General features: G+C 36.7%; 1 pseudogene; it reads left to right on the forward strand.

Moving 5' to 3' along the window:
- Positions 1-2,361: 2,361 nt before the first annotated feature.
- On the forward strand, positions 2,362-3,258 carry LOC145565026 (adenylate isopentenyltransferase 1, chloroplastic pseudogene; annotated as a pseudogene).
- Positions 3,259-19,244: the final 15,986 nt, after the last annotated feature.

Genomic DNA, 19,244 nt, shown 5'->3' on the forward strand with positions numbered 1-19,244 from the left:
CACCTAAATAAGACAAGGCGAATATTGTTTATTTTTTATTTATTATTTATTTCACGAATTTGGAATAAAAAAATATATTGACATTCGTCGCAATGTAGACTTTTATTTTGTGATTCTTGCTTGTAAATAAAATCAACAAACTTAGTTTTAGGTATCACGTTGCATATAATTTGGTGATGAAATTGTGCAAAAGAAAGATCTTGTAGAGGCTATATGAAGGCTAGGTCTGTTTGATAGACCAAATACTAGATCAATGTGGGCCTGGGTAAACTTATGATTCTATTGAAGATCCCATGAAATTTAAATTACTTAGGAAAAAGATATGAACGAGGTTTATGAGCTTTCTTAAAACTCATTATCAACTCTTTATTAGTTTATTAAAAAAATGATTCCTTGAATTCAAATCCCTCGTTCAAATCCTACTACACCTTAACAAGTGTAAATTCCCAGGTTTTTACAAGGCATAGGGCATAGAGGAAACGAGATCCCTAACGATGGGCTACACTCTTTACAGTATACAATTCGTATCTTAGCTCACCCTTTCGTTTTTACCCAATATTTAGTTTTTCAATTTAAAATTAGAAGGATAGACACCGAGAAAATACTTTTTTAAAATAAATAACAGAGAACGCTTGGGTTACAAACATTTTATTTTGTAAAGAAAAAAAAAGCAGTCATATGAGAAAACCATGGTCTTTTCCATTTATAATTTGATATTTTAGTAAGGAAATAGAGAATGGATTTGTTTGATAAACGTTCAATATGGCTTAGAATAAAGAACGCCTCTTCCACCCGTTCTATATATGTTATACATCGCTTAGTAGAGCACAGTCCTAAGGTGTTCTATAAAGTTTATTCCAATTGTTTTATAAAACTTTTTTTTGTATTAGTGACAATACCTTCATGTCAATTTGATACAAACTCATGAAGGAATGATCAATGCATATGCACTCTCATGTAAGTAAATCAGGTATCTCTCGCCACGTTAGTGGATGAAGTTGTTTAAATGAACATAATTGGGTGTAATAGAAAGCGCCTTTAAGTAGCCTCCAATTGATAAGTCAAACCCCTTAGGCTAACAAAAAGTACCGATAATAGTGTATGATGCATTATTGTTCCAAATAAATGAAATAAAGATATCCACCTCATTTAGATGATTTGAGATGTGAATCATAAAACCTATTTACCTTATTTAGAAGGTTTGAGAATCATAAAACCTTATCTAAAGGATTTGATGAATGTTTGGATGAATATGTGAGTTTATAGAAAGAGCCTTTAAGTAGCCTCTAATTGAGTAGGTTAGTCCCCTTAGGATAACAACTGTACCAATATGGTGTATGATGATGCATTTTTGTTCCACATAAATGGAATAAAGATTTATCCACCTTATTTAGAGGACTTGAAATGTGAATCATGAAGCCTATATATTTACCATATTTAGAAGGTTTAAGAATCATACAACCTTATCCAAAGGATTTGATTAAGTTGTTTGGATGAATATAATTGAGTGTAATAGAAAGAGCCTTTAAGTAGCCTCTAATTGAATAGGTTAGTCCCCCTAGAATAAAAAATGTGCTAATAATGGTGTATGATGCATTAATGTTCCACATAAATGGAATAAATATATATTTACCTTATTTAGAGGACTTGAGATATGAATCATAAAATCTATTTACCATATTTAGAAGGTTTAAGAATCATACAACCTTATCCAAAGGATTTGATGAATATAATTGTGTGTAATAGAAAGAGCCTTTATGTAGCCTCTAATTGAGTAGGTTATTCCCCTTAGGATAACAAATGTGTCAATAATGGTGCATGATGCATTATTGTTCCATATAAATGGAATAAAGACATATACACCTTATTTAGAGGACTTGAGATGTGAATCATAAATCTTATTTACCATATTTAGAAAGTTTAAGAATCATACAAACTTATCCAAAGGATTTGATTAAGTTGTTTGGTTGAATATATTGAGTGTAATAGAAAGAGCCTTTAAGTAGCTTTAATTGAGTAGATTAGTCCCCTTTGGTTAACAAATGTGCCAATAATGGTGTATGATGCATTATTGTTCCACTTTAATAAAATAAATATATCCACCTTATTTGGAGGATTTGAGATGTGAATCATAAAACCTATTTACCTTATTTAGAAGGTTTGAGAATAATACAACTTCATCCAAATGGTTTTAAAAATATAAGATATTTTAACCTCACCCTCTCCTAATTGAAATAAACATGTAAAGTTACACTATAAAAACATAGGTCCTCTAGCCAATGCTAACCAAAAAAAATAAAAAAATCCCACCTTTTATACCACCCTTTTCCAAACATCTTTACCCACCCTATCCTACACACCATGGAATTTCCGATAGCTAGAGATAAGGTGGTGGTGATATTAGGCCCCACTGCATCTGGAAAATCCCGACTTTCTATCGATATTGCCTCCATATTCCCTTCTGAAATCATCAATTCTGATAAAATTCAAGTCTACAAAGGCCTTGACATTACCTCTAATAAAATATCATTAGAGGAGCAACTCGGTGTTCCTCACCATTTATTAGGAAACATCGATTCATCATCGAGTCCTGACGAGATAAGCACTGCTCAATATCGTTCATGGGCTTCGTTGTTGATCTCTGAAATTAATAATCGTGGAAACATTCCTATTGTTGTAGGTGGGTCAAACTCATTTGTCTATTCCCTTTTAGCAAAACAATTTAACCCAAACATGGACGTATTTTCCAAATCCTCCCAAGGATGTTTTGAGTTAAAGTATGATTGTTGTTTTCTTTGGGTCTATGTTTCACCACCTATATTAAACAAATATATAGATAAGCGAGTCAATGACATGCTTGAAAAAGGGATGCTTAATGAGTTGGCCGAGTTTCACCGATCTGAGAGAATGGGTATGCATCAACCTTATAAAGGGTTGGCGAAGGCAATTGGTGTTCAAGAATTTGAAGAGTATTTTAAAAGGTATGCTAGTGAAACTAATGTGTTAGAGGGTGACGAAGTTCAAAAGCGTATGTATGAGGAAGCTGTGAAAGCTATAAAAGAAAATACATGTGAACTAGCAAGGAGACAGGCGGAAAAGATAAATTTTTTGAAAACAAAAGGTTGGAATATCACTATTTTAGACGGAACTTATTCTCTTCAGGAATTAATGGATGGATCCAAGAGTTGGTTAGACACATGGGAGACCCAAGTTTTGAAACCAAGTGTGAAAATTGTCAAGAGCTTCCTAAAAGCATAAGTCTTAAATTTAAGTTATAAGAATATGAATTGAAAAGGTGTATTAAAGCATGTAATAAGTGCACAACTTTAGTATACAACTTAAGTTGGCTAAAAGGCAATTAAAAATTCGATATTAATATGTGACAATAACAAACAAAAATCGAAGCATATTCGAATGTTTTGAGCCACCCCATTATAAATGTTTATTGTTCGTATAAAATGAAGTAATTTATTCTACCACTACTTTCTTTCCACTTATCGCTTATTCTTTGTAGACACATATATTTGGCTCCGTAATCTGAATAAAAAGTGATGAGATTAGAATTTACTTCCTTATTAGATTGACGTCTAAACTTTACATAGACTCCACAAAGCAAGCCCAAGTGTTAAATATTTCTTGTAAGCCTAAAAATTCAACCAAACCTTGAACGAACATGTGTCTCAATTGTAGGGTTTTACATCTATCTAATCAGCGTGCGAAAACCAAAACCCGTTCACAAACCCATGTAGTAATTCAAACGATTAACATAAACACGTACACTACCACAAAATAGGGAATAGAGAGTGCCTACAACAACCAATATAACGCCTCTAAGGCGCTCCTCTAAGGGGGTGCTTTATAAATTCTATAGAACGCCTATTGGAGGCGATCTATATCTAACACAATACACAACACCTATACAAGATAGGCGCTTGTTATTTTAGGTAAAATGTAAATATAAAAAAAAGGGGAAAAAAACCTGACATCTTAGCATAGGCGCTTTATAGCTACATAAAACAGAAGCCTATCATAGATAGGCCCTCCCTATTCCTTTTATTATTATTGTTATTATTATTGTTATTATTATTGTTATTGTTGTTGTTATTGTTGTTATTGTTGTTGTTGTTGTTATTGTTATTGTTATTATTGTTATTGTTATTGTTATTGTTATTGTTATTGTTATTATTGCTATTGCTATTGCTATTGTTATTGCTATTGCTATTGCTATTGCTATTATTATTATTATTATTATTATTATTATTATTATTATTATTATTATTATTATTATTATTATTATTATTATTATTATTATTATTATTATTATTATTATATCTCAAAAACAAAAGTCATACAACCTACAATAAATTAGTGGGAAACCGAGATACAATCTGGGCCCCCACTCCTCTAGCTATAGCAAAGCCTACCTAGTAAATATATGAGCTGCAGCACGTGCTCCAATGTCTTGCGTCGTCAAGAACCTCTGAACTCGCTTCAGCAACGCAACAACCTCCTTCTCTAATTCCCAGGAGAAGAAAAGGAGAAAGGAATGAAACCATATCTAATTGCCTAACAACGAGCTTCATACTTAACCCGCTTCCGATGAGCTGCATTAGCGAGAACCCGTCCAGGAATAAAGTCAGAGAGCCCTGACTGTGTTAAAGGAGAAGATCCTGTCAAATCTACACAGACATCGCGATCACGATCCCAGGAATAAAGTAATACTTCTGCAGGTCTGAGGGCCTCGTCGTTCCCTTCAGATAACCCAATGTCAACCTCTTTCCTGGCTGAAATCCCAGAACGATAGCAAACATCAACTAGGGTATCCCGAACAACATTATGTCGATGTTTAATACCCACGACAATAGCACACAACACCGCGTGATCACCGAAAATATCCCTTGGAAAAACCCTCGAACAAGTAGAGCATGGTGTCGAGAAAGAGAACAATGGAACACCCAATCGATAGCATAACACACATTGGTAAGTCTTTGCGTTCATAGTCTGACCCAACCCTGAATTAGGAACCGCCCGAAACCAAGCGAAGGTGTAATCTCCCTGTTGCGATTTCCACAATGCTGATTGTCGAGGAGATAAAGAGAAGGTGGATTCTACAGAAGTGGTAACCTTCGTGAAGTATATATCTACTAATTTCTTCATTAGTTTAGGGGCAGCGACCTCACTAGGATTACACAAAATGTCAGACCCAACCGTTCCATGAAAAAGACTCAACGCATCCGCAAAGGCTCGACTAAGGCCAACAACGCCAGCATCCCGTAGAAGTTTTGTTTGTAACCCAGCAGACTGTAACCGAGAGGCAAGAAAAGCATAATGACGAACATCACCTGCGGATTAAACACCAAGTCTGCCAAACGCAAATGGTAAGGTGGCAAGCCGCCACTGCCAATCGCCAAACCCAGGCCCCGAAGCAGTAACGATACGATCCAAGGAAGAACGAAGAGCCTCGTTGAAAGTGCGATGAGCTACCTCAAAAGTATTAGGAGGACAAGTACGCAAAGCAAAGTAGAGTTTAGAAACTCCGGTACATGCCCTAAGCAACAACAACTCGCACTGGGGATCATTGAGCTTAGCAACCTTATCCATAAGTGCAATAGTCTTGGTCACCCTCTGCATCACAAGGTCACCACTAAAACAAAAATCAGAACTAGTGGGACCACCAAGCAACTTAACACCACGCAAAGGTCGAGCAATATTTGGTGGAAAGACACCCATAATCCTGCTTCGAGGGTCTTCTGTAGGCCAAAAAACTTCAGTTTTTCCCACGTTAAGATGTAACCCAAAACATGCCCTTCCTCCGTAATCATTCGCAAGACCTTCCCCACTACCAACGTGTCACCAATGACAGTACCGTCATCCAAATGCCAAGCCTGAAGACACACATCAAAAGTGTCTCTGATTTTACACACCAGGGGTTGTTAAACCAAGGCAAAAAGCAAAGGACCAAGGGGATCATCCTACTGCACCCCCTGAGACGACCATAAGGTTTGGTCCCTATAATACAATCTTTCTGGAGTAAAATAATAGAATTCCACCCATCGCGAAATGCCTGGACAACGGCGACAAACATCACGTAACATGAACGAACGATCAACAAGATTGAAGGCATTCTGAAAATCCACCAACAACATAGAAAGGCCAACATCTGAACCACGATCCTCAATCAACCGATTCACTGCATGAAGAATTGCCTCACCACCTGAAGAAACCCCAACACCTAATTGAAGACCATCAAAATAACTTCCTAAAGACTGGCCAACCATAACAGCACCCACCTTCGAAACCAAACGCCGCCAAACAATACCCACAGCAATAGGACGAATAGCACCTTCGGGCTTAACAAGTGGTGTAAGAGGAGCACTAGCAATATATTCTCCTAGTTGCATAGGACATCTTCCAGCTAGAAAGAGATTAACCACCCCGGAAATAGAGTCAACTAACTCATCCGAGACAGCCACGACAGCATCACTCAAGCAATCCATAAGGTGTTGAGCACGTAAACCGTCCCTACCACATGAAGTGCCACGTGAAAAACTATTAATCCGATCCAAAACAACTGTAGAAGTAGCAACGAGATGAAGTTGGTCAACAGGTATATCAGCAGGCAAGGATAGAGCTGGAGAAGAAGGGTGTTTTGACTGTAAATCTGTAAGAGTGGCCTCATTATACGGAGTAACACCTGAAGAAGAAAGAACCCGGACTGCAGCGGTGTAATGGCCATCACAGATCTTCCTACGACACTGCTTGATATTACGCTCCTCTAAATCAAGGTCCTCATCATCAACCACCGACAAAGCAGGAGAATTCTCTGCCACAGTTTCCCTCATAAGCTGCAAACTACCACCTGGTGCACTCCAAGAACAAATAGCATGAGAAATACTCTACTCTTGATGTCGACGCTTCACGGAAGACCTAGACTCACGACTACTCCGCGGGCGAAAGGTTTTAAGGATGTAGAGAGGTAACACCAACAGCGAGACCCAACTAGAAATGTCATCCGGCTTTGAGATCACCTTATCAAGAGCACCTTTCAAAACTCAAGAAAACCCCAAACGACACTTGGGAGGGATAAACTTCACAGTGCGAAGCCCCTTTGAGAAAAAACCAACAAAGAGATCCACATCAAAACCACTGTACTGATCTCGCGCCAGACCATCCACATGCCCCATACGAGCCAGAGAAGATGGAGCTTGTGGCTTGGAGAAATTATGAAGCACAAAACGAACAATACCATCTCCCACATCAGGGGGTGACACATCCTTACCCCTTTCATGACAACACTTTGAACGAACTGTATGAGTTTTGTAACAAACCCCACATAACCAAATCCCCATACGCGAAAAGGTAACTTCTGCCTCAGTATAAACTGCCAAATTAGAAGTAAGAGAATGACGTGTGACATCCCGCGCACCAAGACAACAATGACGATCATGAAGATGCTTGATTAAAGAGCTTCTTTTAAGCCCATTAAGCCCCACGAAGGGACAATGAAACTTCACACCCGCAGCCGACATAGCTTCAATCGGCCACCAAAAACTATAGCATGAAACACTAACAAAACAACCAAAACCCGTAAGCATGAAAATACCAAATATAGCAAGCAAGAAATGACACTAGAAACTAACCAAAGGCTGCCTGAAAATCAGCATGCACGTACCAAGAAAACGGTTGGAAAAATCACCCAAAGCTGCACCAAGTCACACCCAAAACTGCACCCAAGTCACACCCAAAACTGCAACAAAGTCGCACCCAAAACTTCCCTAAAAAACCGATACCTGAGAACACACAATCGCTGCCTGAGAAAGCCGACTAAAACCGACCAAAAAGCAGCCTAAAACACGAGCCAAAAACTGCGAGAAGGTCGACCAGAAACGAGCCAGAAACGCGAGCAAATTACCGCCTAAAACACGGCCAGAAACACGCCCAGAAAACCACCTGAAAACCACCTGATTATGCCTGAAAACAACCCACAAACCCAGCCACAAACAAAGCAAAGCCGCGGGAAAAACCGATGCCGGAAAACCTCTGGAAATCTGCCTGTAAACAGCCGCTAAAAACCCTTGAAAAACACCCTAGAAATAGCCCGATTACACCTTGAATTCGCCCAAAAAGAAGCACCAATGATGTATGATAACGCCGGACCTGATCGCACTACCACCGACAACCTGATGCCGCCGGAAAATCAGCCGGAAAGTTGACGTGGAACCCTACCCAACCCTAACCTAGCCGCTATTATTATTATTATTATTATTATTATTATTATTATTATTTTTATTATTATTATTAATACTCTCTCCGTTTCAATATGATAGTCCCATATGGAATCAATCACATAAAATAAAAAAAAAATGAATATTTGGAATCTAACATTAAAGTAAAAAACAATTCATAAATAGTTTTGCCATATTTAAATTTTTTTGATTTTTTTAGGAAACTGTCAGCCGTAATTGCATAATTCAAGGGAATAATTTCATTATTATTATTATTATTATTATTAATAATAATCTCAGCGGGTGATGTTCGACACTATACTTTCCTTGAGTCGCATTTGTAGTCTTCTAGTCTTCAGGCTAAGCTTCTTCGCAATTCAGGTATTGTTAGTCTAGGACCGGCTTTCGATGGTGCTCTTAGTCTTTTTAATAGGACTGTGGAGACTGGCCTTATGAGTAACCCTAGTGAGATCGCTGCCCCAACTCATGAAGAAATTGGCAGATATATATTTCATGAAGGTCACTGCATCTGCAGAATCCATTTTCTCCTTGTGTTCGCGTCATGTTGCCTTATGGAAGTCCCAACAGGGGGATCACACTTCGGCCTGGTTGCGAGCCGTCTCAATATCAGGGTTGGGTCAGACTATGAATGGAAAGGCCTACCGTTTTGTTCTTTGCTACATATTAGGTCACTACAAGATATAAGCGATTTTTCTACAGCAAAAATCTGTCGCTAAAGTTACAAAAACCGTCGCTAAATATAGTTACGATAGCCAACTGTCGTAATGGGTTTGTCGTAGTCAGCTTTATCGCCAAATTTCATTTTTGCGACAGTTTGACTGTCGTAAAAATTTATTACGACGATTTTATTAATTTCAACTATAGTTTTATGTTTTGTCACTACAATTATTTTATGACAATTTAAAACCGTCGCAACTTGCGACGGAGAACAAAACTGTCGTAAATTATGAACTTATCGACGGCTGGCCGTCGGAAGTGGCCGTCACAATAAAAAAAAAAAGATAAATCAACGCCCTTTTACATTACCCTCTGCGGCTCTCCACCTCCCTTTACCCTCGCGGCGTCCCTGCCCCCATTCCCACCCCCACCAACTCGCCATTTCCCACCACCATGGACAACCCTTACACCTTACACAAAAAAATACAAAAATACAACCTTTATACTTTAAAAGCAAACCTAGAAATCAAACCAAAAATAACCCAACATATTATACAAAAAAAAAATGAAAATATAAAACAAAAAAAAAAATAACAAAAACAAGCATGAAATACAAATATACATCAACATAAAAAAAAAAAAAAAATAAATAAAAAAAAAAAAAAAAAAAAAAAACTCCAATAAAATCAAACAAAGAGTTAATGAAAAACCAGAATTTTCCGGAAAAAGTACCAAATTAACACAAAAAAGCCACGACATATCAAACGAAAAAAAACCCAGTTAATATTCATCAATTCGAACAAAAGTATGTGAAAGTTAACATATAAACAATAACAACCTTTAAATAAAGAAAATTCACCCCATATATCAAAGTTAACTTTGAATAATTGAAAATAAACACATATAACTAAGGTAAATGAAAAATAACTAATTAAATAGTAATATAAACAAAAATAATGAATTGAAACCAAAAAAATCAGAAATTAAACATAAGCCACATCAATAAAAACGAAAAGTACAAAAAAAATAACATACCTTCGAAAATTTCCTCTTTTTTAGGTTTTATGGTCAAATTCCACCATAAAAACTCCAGATCTGGAATTCTTATGGTCGAATTTGACCAAATAAACTCAAACATCACGAAATTGGACCTTCAAACATGAAGTTTGATGTTCCACAGGAATTCGACCATCAAACAAAGTGAACAGAGTAGTACATAAAGAAATTCGGCAGATGAAATTACAGAACAGAGTAGTACAAATTGAACAAAGCTAAAAAAGAAATTGAGAAGAGGAGAGAGAAAATGAGAAACAAAGAGAGGAGGAGGAGAGATGAACTAAGAGAGAGGAGAGAGAAACTGAGAGAGGAGATGAACGGTGAATGAAATTAGGCTAGGGTTTAGTGTGGGGCGTGTGGGATTGTTGGGCTTTTAAATACCCTTAATTAAAATTTAAAAAAAATAAACTCTAAAACAACCTTTATCTGTCGCATATTACGACAAGTTTTAAAACCGTCGCAATTTGCGACAGTTTGTAGGTGTCGTAAATAATAAAAAAAAATTTACATTTATTTTTAATGTCTATTACGACAGTTTTGTTGACCATCGTCGTAATTCAATGACAGTTTAAAAAGTCGTCGTAATATTACGAAAGCTACTAAAACCGTCGTAATATTACGACAGCTACTAAAACCGTCGTAATATTATGACAGCTACAAAAACCGTCGTAGAATTTAAAAATTACGACAATTTTGTTAGTTGCCGTAGAAAAATTATAACTATTTACCCGGATTCTAGTAGTGGGTGTTCCATTGTTCTCGGTTTTGGCACCGTGTCCCTAGTTGAGTCGCCACTGTAAGGAGGGTGTGCCCATCGTAGTGGATCCTTCTCCTTATATGCCCATGGCCCTTTAAAAGCCTAGGACTTTACACTTTTTAGGGTGTTTTAGGATTTGAATTCCTAACTGTTTGGGATACCTTTGAATTAGAGTTGATCCTATCATCATGCAGTTTTGTAAGAAGCTAGTAACGAGTCGCCAATGAGTTTTGGGAAAACTCATAAACCTCGCTCATGCCTTTCTCCCAAGTAGGGTTCAAGGGATATTTAGCAAGAATCATAAGTTTACCCCATGCCCAAATTGGTCTACTTATACCAGAAATGAGTTCGGGAGCGAGGGTACTAAAATAACGTTCCTTTTAGGGAGGAATAGCTATTCTAGCCCTAGTGCGGCCTCTACTAGCTCTTCCTTTTTCGCAATTTCATCACCAAACAATATATGCAACGTGGCTCCTAAAAAACTAAGTTAGTTGATTTTATTTACAAGCATTAATCACGTAGGAATTACATTGCAAAAGTCGTTATTCTTTAGTTATTCAAATTGGTGAAAAGACAAGAAATAAACAATGTTCGCCTTGACTTAGGTGATAAAACAATCAATTAATTATTCAAATTCTAGTCTTGATTAACACAAGAATGCTATGTAAATTAAATTAATTAAAAGTTTGTTTAAAGTGATCAAACAACACTACTTATTCAATTAAAATTATTTAAACAATAAAAGAAAAGTGATTTATCTAAGTGTTCAGGAAACTAACCGTTCTTCTTTTATGCTAAATCTCCATTTAATGCGTTTATGGACTTTCTTTCTTCTTCGTACCTCCAAAGACTTCAATGGATTCAATTAGAGTTGGAAAGTGTTTGGGAAGAGAGAAGAAAAGTAGTATGATAGTAAGAGAACTTGAGAGCGCGAGATTAGGGTTTTGAGAATACTAGAGTTTAGAATTCTAATTTTTAGGTCCTATTTAGGGTTGAACGAAGACCCTTATTTATAGGCGTAGGAATCTAGGTTTAGGGTTTTAGAGCCGCGGTGTAAGGTGGCGCGCGCAACTCTTTGTGTTGCGCTGGGTGACTTGCGTGCGCAAATCACTGAGTTGAGCTCGGTGCAGTTTGCCTTATACGAAAACGCATTTTTAAAACTTCTATAACTTTTGATTGCGAAGTCGGATTAAGGCGTGGGTGAGATAACATTGGAAATCCCTGAATGTCTACTTTCTATACCGTTAGAATTAGTTTAAAATATGTTATGGATCAAAAGATATGGCCATTGGAGTGCAAGGGTGTCGGTTTTAAGGCCTGATTTAACGTTTTGATCATAACTTCTTCGTTTTAACTCGGAATTGTGCTTATAGTATTCCGTTGGAAAGCTCTTTGAAAGCCATCAGTTTAGGCCTTGCATAGAAATTTGATAGTTGGTTTATCTGATTGGCTCGTTTTAACAATGAAAGATCCATTAGATCTATTCATTGCATTTGACGCATTTGAGTCTGTTATTAATCAAGTTTAAACATGTATGAGCACGTGTTAGGCCTATTTATTAATCAGAAAAGGCTCTAAGATAGGTTTTAACTTACTTCATAGTGCATTTCATAGTCCATAAACACTTCAACTTTGATCTAGCATGAAGAACGGATTTTTGTAACATCATCGCACTTCCTGTTGGGATAGGAGCCAAAAATAGGTGTCTACAACCCCTTGAGTCTTCAATTCTTCAAGGGTCTTCATTGCAACTTTAAGGCTTCGTTTTCAAAGAAACGCCTTCTTCAAGACATCACCATCATTTATGCAACTACTAGTAACTACGACTAGGATTAATCTAAATATTAAGGTACAAAAATACGCAACAATTCGCAGACCATATTTAGATTTACAAAAAATACATAACGGATCGTAGTCCGTACTTTCTATCCTATTCGGGCCCACTAGTTGCCATTTTCATAACCTGTGAGAGAATATACATTTCACTCATTCATTCACTATATGTGAATGGCCCATACATTTTACAACGAAAACAAGTAACAATGCAATATTACGCGTAAACTAGTAACTAATTTAGGTGGTTAATCCGATTAACGTGCCTAATTAAAACTAGTCAAAGTTATTAATCAATGATGTGATTAAACTAGATAAACAATACAGCTCCCACTAAATTTCGCATCCAACTTAATTATTTCGATTAATCAAGCCGGTAACCCATAATTTTGCCAAATAAAATTTCGCAAATGCCGCTCATAACCTGAGGCCTAGCCTCCATTTTTAATTAATATAATTTAAACACAATTAAAATAATTAAATCGGCAAAGCAACGCAAAATTACATAGCCCTAAAACGCCCAAGTGCCTAGCATCAACCCTTTCAGCTTGGTGTGCTAGGCACCGAGGCTGCAAAGCCTTGTGTGGGCTCGCATGCACAGCCATGGCCTGCACCAAGCGTCACCCCGTAGCCTACAGCACCGCATAATGCGTAATGCTGCCTACAGGGCGTGCTCGCAACGCCTTGGCCATGAAGGCCCCACGGGCTTGCTGTTGTGCGCGCCTTCGCTGCCTTGCAGCAGCACGCCGCACACACACACACCCTTGCTGCACCACCCCTCGCACACATGGCTCGAGCAGCGCCCAACCGAGGCACCACACCGCGCCCCTTGGCAACCAAATCCAAGCTGCGCAAGCAGCCCAGCTGGCCGAGGGGTTTTGTGTAGGTTACGTGCTTCGGTGTGCGTGCTCTTGCCTCAGGATTTTATCCCGATTTTGTGTGACATATATTATTAATCTAAATTATTTTCAGAACTAATTTCGGGTAAAAAATGAAAATAAATTAAGTCTAACTCAAATAAATTCAATTTCAAGTGCATAATCAAAATTAATTTCAAGAACCAATCTTTAAATTATTTTGGTTTAACTTGATACCACAAATTGATAAGGGCTAACCTCATAATTAATTTAAACATACATAAATTAACAATGAGTTTTGGATAAATGATTAAATCAAGTTTGAAACTTTATGACTTTAATCAATTTGGATAAATGATTAAATCAAGAAATTTCAATAAACAATCGTGGAATCTAGTAATATATTAAGTTCCCATCACTTAAAATAATTTTAGAACTTTAATACTTAAAAGCTTCAAACACAAAATTTTTCACACTTAAAGCAATTAATTTGCAATTTGCGAAAAATTAGCCAACTATTTAAGCACTAATTATAACTTAATAATCATGCTCAAAATAGGCTTATATATGCAGTAGGTTAATTATAATAACCATACATATAATAAACAATTTATATGCTATTAAACAAACAAGGTTTAAAGATTTAAAATTTTTCGATAAAACGAAAAACGCCTCGAAAATAGTGTTTTCGAGCAGAATTTGGCTTTTGGACAACCCATAAAGGATCAAAAGTGTTCCAGAATCATGTTTCGACCTAAAATTCACTAGTCTTGGGTCAAAATCTGGGTTTTGGAGCCAAACTTCGATTTAAAATCGAGATTAAAATAAACAGTAATACCCCGTATTTTTATACGTATTTTTAATTTAAATAAGTATTTCGTAAAGTATTTAAATAACTCGAAATGAATTATTTATGGCATTTTAATTATTCATTTAATAATTTTGGAAATACTTTATTTTATTATTTAAAAATATAATTTAAATATAGTTTGGGGCATGTGATTTTGTAAAAGGAAATTTTTAAAGAAAAAGTAAAAAACAAGTTTGAATAGGAAAGGGATTATTAAGGGTAGGAAGGGAATTTAAGTTTAGGAGGGTTTCTAGAGAAAAGGGGTATAAATATTCAATACATGGGCAAATTGAACTTTGCCTAGAGTAGAGAATACCCAAAGGTAATTTTCTCTCTCCCTTCTCTCTTAATTTCCCTTTTCTTTCTTAATTCTCCTTCCCCTTATTTTATGTCACACACGGCCGGCCGCCACCACCACCACTCACCGCCAGCCGCCACCACAGCCACCTGCGCGCACGCCAGCAGCCGTAGCGACACCGGCGGGTGCGGCAGCAGCCCAGCCGCGTGTCGTGGTGGCTGGGTGCATGCGATTTCCGGAAAATAAAAAAACTAATTCTATTGCTTTAATCCTAAACTTGCCTTTAATTAACTAATGTTTTTGGATATTTGTGATGATTTTATGATGATTGATTATGAGTATTATGTAAATAAATTTTCAGATTTGATTCCTATTTTAAAAGCCCCAAATTGAAAACCCCAGGTTTCTAAATTAGTGTATAATGATGGAATTTAATTATGGGTGGTTTAAATCATTAAATTAGGTGTTTTAAAACATATTTACAACAAGTTTTAATGATTTAATAAAGCTGAAAATTTTATTAATAAGCCATAATTGAGTTTCTTGAAGGGATTTTTGATTACCCATTAATTAGGATTAAAGTAAGGGGTTTTTAATTAATTTTCAGCTTGTTTTAAATCATTTATGAGTGATTTAAGGAGGGTATATATTGCTAGAAATTTGTGTGGAGTAGATATTAATACCTTTTTATAATTTTGGATTGTAGGAGATTTCCATGTGAGTGATTTCGTATAGTCGTGGCGATTTTAAGATCGTATTCAAGGTGCGTTCGCAAACTTGGCATTTATTTTGATGATGTAGGAACATGCTAGGCTTTGAATAATTAATTCCAAATAGTATTAAGATAGATTTTGATTGGAATTTTTTATTTGGTTGATGTTGGTGATTGAATTATAAAGCATGGATTACTTGTGATGGATTAGTGATTGAAAATAATTAATTTGACATGTTGTATATGAACCACACTTTTATTATTGGCATGATAGTGAGCATGTTTTATTAAACTAAATATTTAATTTGGTTTGGAATATTGAAAAGGAATTTTATTATGGTTCATATAATTTTTATTGATGTTATAAGCATGAGGAAAAAGCTATTTAAGTGTCTATGTACACGAGGAATAAATTATATTTTGATGCCTTAGTGCACTTAAGGTGTTTCTAACACTGAGGGATAGGAATTGTGGCGCATTATGCGTTTAAGGTGTCTTTGACACCGAGGTTGATTAAATAGTGTTCAACATTATATATTATGTGGTCACTAATTATTCAAGAATTAAATTGGTATGTTGAATTGTTTGGAATAATTATAATGGTTGATTGTGTTATGGTTTGAGACTCATCACCAAGTCTAATAATATGTAAGCAACATAAAGTGAAAGAGATTACGTACCAAAACTCTTGGAACGTATATACCTTGAGTATGAACATATTGGGGGAGTTATGGGGTTTTGTATTTAACTATAAATACTACTCGGAGTACAGGACACTATATATTCCTTTTTATTATTATGCGCGGGAATTCTGCCACTTACGAGTGGTTCTCTTATACTAGCACGGTTAGCTCCCGTATTAGTACACCTTTATTGGGGCAGGTTAAGGGGGAAAAATCGTTCGATGCATAATCATTGCTAAATGAATAAATTATTTATTTATTTAAGGGTCATGTTGTATGTTGTATGCTTGTAAACAGGTGCAACAAGGTAAGTTGTGTGATGATAGGGTGAAAGCATGTTAGTGTGTTTTATTTACGCTTATGTACTCAGCATTGCTTATTGTGTGATGTATGTTTGTTTGACCTTGTCTTACTTTGGCCCTACGATGACCCATTTCTAATGGAGAGTAGTGGGGACAAGTAGAGAGGAGCTTTTCAAGTGATGAAGAATATTCATGATGGGCATGAGTGAAATGGGCATGAGTGAAGAGCGAATCATGCTTAGTTTCCATAGGATTCCAATGTGATTTAATGCTTTAATTATATTATGCTTGTGAGACTAACGCAAAGGTTTTTAAATTGTTTGGTTTTAATAAGGGCCTACAATGGTTCCAAGTTATAGGTTTACTTCGTTTTACTTTGGTTTGACTTTACTTTCGTTTGGTTGGCTTTTAAAGTTGACTTGTTTTGAATGTTTTTAAAGATAGTCTTCCACTGTGTGTCTTTGATATTTGCGTTAGCCGTTTTCACAGTGGCGGTAATGTCTTAGATTTTCCTATTTTGAGTTTTAAAAAGAGTAAAACAGGTAATTTAAAAGAAAGGAATTTCTAGGGTGTTACATAAACCAAACCAGCTTCTAATCTAATTAGCAAGCACAACTAGAATTTTTAAGCCATTTTAAATCACCTTGAAAAATAGTTACAAAAATTTGAATGAGCGAGGCTCCAATACTGCTGTTGGGTTTCGTGATGTCCAATACCACGTGGAATCAAAACCAACCCAAGACCCGCACATAAATAAATGCAACTAAACAAGCACATTAACATAATTAATAAACAAGAAAAGGGAAAGATGAAATTATCCTGGACACGTGCTTCGCTCCGAATGAGTTTTTACTTGAAAGCAAGCCTAGCTTCACAAATGCGAGAGCCTCCTATGGCTAACACCCTCAAGCTCGACCCGTATGGTCCCTAACCCAGAGCTTAGCCGCCGAGGCTAGACCAAAAAGAACTTAGAGTATAACGAGCGAAAATGTTCACGCTTTTGGTGATCCTTTCAAGCTCACAACTCAAAAAGTGGATTTTCTCAAATCCCAAAACTTGTTATTTATAGAGAAAATCCCATGAACATTCCTCTCTCCCATCAATGTGGGAGAGTTGGTAAAGTTCCTTTTTCTATTTTAATTTAAATCAAAAATTAAAAGAAAAAGGCAAAGCAATAAAGAATCAACAAGTGGTATAATAAGAATGAAGGAGTAGGTGAGGACCATCAAGGGGAGGGGACCATTTCCTTCCTCCCCAAGGATCGTCTACAAAACCGCCCCTTACACTAAGCGCCAATCATGGCACACCAACTGGCCGCAACTAGCCTTGGGAGCCAAGGTTGCCACATTGGCGCCTGGCCCCTTGGCTGGGCCTGCTGGCTGGTAGTGCTCTAGGCCCAACACGTTGTGTGTTCTTGCGAGCTGTTGGCCGCAAGCCTTGGCAACCTACCCCAGCAAGCCATGCAATGATGCGGGCTGCTGGGTGCTACTGTGCAGGCACATGCGCGCCACGGCTTGCTTGCCATGCACCAGCCCGCACATACGCGCAGCAAGCTACGCATGCAATGCAGGGTGCTGGTGCGCTTGTGTGCTGCTGGTGCTGCTAGCATTGCTAGCAAGCCCGCATAGCCACGCAGCCATGCGTGAGGCCCAGAACACACATGTGTGTTGTTGGTCTTGCAATGGTGCGGATAGGGCTGCAGCTTGCCTAGCATGCTTGGTCACCCGCCTAGCCTTGCAATACACACAAGGCATGCTCAGCTAGACTTGTTGATTGCTTGATTTATCATCTTGTCGATTCCTAAATTCGACTCGACTTGTGATGCTCGGTTTCGACGCTCCTAGCTCGATATCCGACGTCTATGCCCATAATACTCAAATGACTCATTAATTCCTTTCGGATTAATTCGTCGTCACGGATCGGTTACTTGATTGGGTGTGACCCGTAGGGTTCAGTCAAGATTAAGCTGTAATATTAATTATACATTAATATTACTGATCGGAAGCTGCCTTTAGCTAGGCATTCCGATCACTTGACCTCATTGAATAATTAGCTTTCTAATTAATCCCGAACCCTTTATTGGAATAATACACTTGTTCGAAAGACACCATTCCTATCAGAGATCAATTACTTGCAAAATAACAAGTCAACAAGCAAATAGCCACAGATAAAAGTCTCTCACGGAAACCTTGCTCCTCAAAATCACTCATGAACAAGAGTAAAACTAACATACTAGTTAGTCTCAAGATCTAACTCATCTCACCCCCACATATCATTGCAATTCTTCATAATAATAGAATTATAAAGGCACATAATAATAGACACAATCATATAACTAATATATAAAGCTAAACTTTTCGTCAGGTCACGAGACAACAACACTTGACATTTCAACTTTTCGCCAAGTATCGCGCCACGATTGATAGTGTTATATCAATTTCAATTCATAAGAAAAAGGTTAGTTTATAATTCTATTTTCAATCAAATTTGGATAGATTTTAGGATAAAATTGTTAGGAGTTTTATTTTCGATAAAGTACCAATATTTCATGTACAAGTTGAACAATAATTTCATTCAAAAAAATAATTAGATTATAACTCTCAATAATTATCATATAAATTTATTTTTTGTATCATAATATTTTTTGGAGCAAAGGAAGTAGTTCAAAACGTACCACATCCATTTATAATATATATTCTAATCAATTAAAATAATATACTTCACAATCTAATATAATTTTATTACTGTGTGTAGACCTGTCAATCGGGTCGGGTTACGAGTCATTTCGAACAGAGTCATTTCAGGTTACGAGTAAAGAAATGTTCAACCTTAGGTCCTTAGCCCAAGGTTTTGGGTTCGGATCAACCCAATGGACTTAGAACAACTTTTTTATTTAATTTATTTTTGTTAATTTTTAGAATTTTCTAATATTTCATGCTTGCTATTTTTAAAATATATTTAAACCAAAATTTTTTCGCCAATATTATTATTAG

Source organism: Chenopodium album, chromosome 10 (assembly GCF_948465745.1).
Source record: "Chenopodium album chromosome 10, dcCheAlbu1.1, whole genome shotgun sequence".
NCBI classification, from domain to species: domain Eukaryota; kingdom Viridiplantae; phylum Streptophyta; class Magnoliopsida; order Caryophyllales; family Amaranthaceae; genus Chenopodium; species Chenopodium album.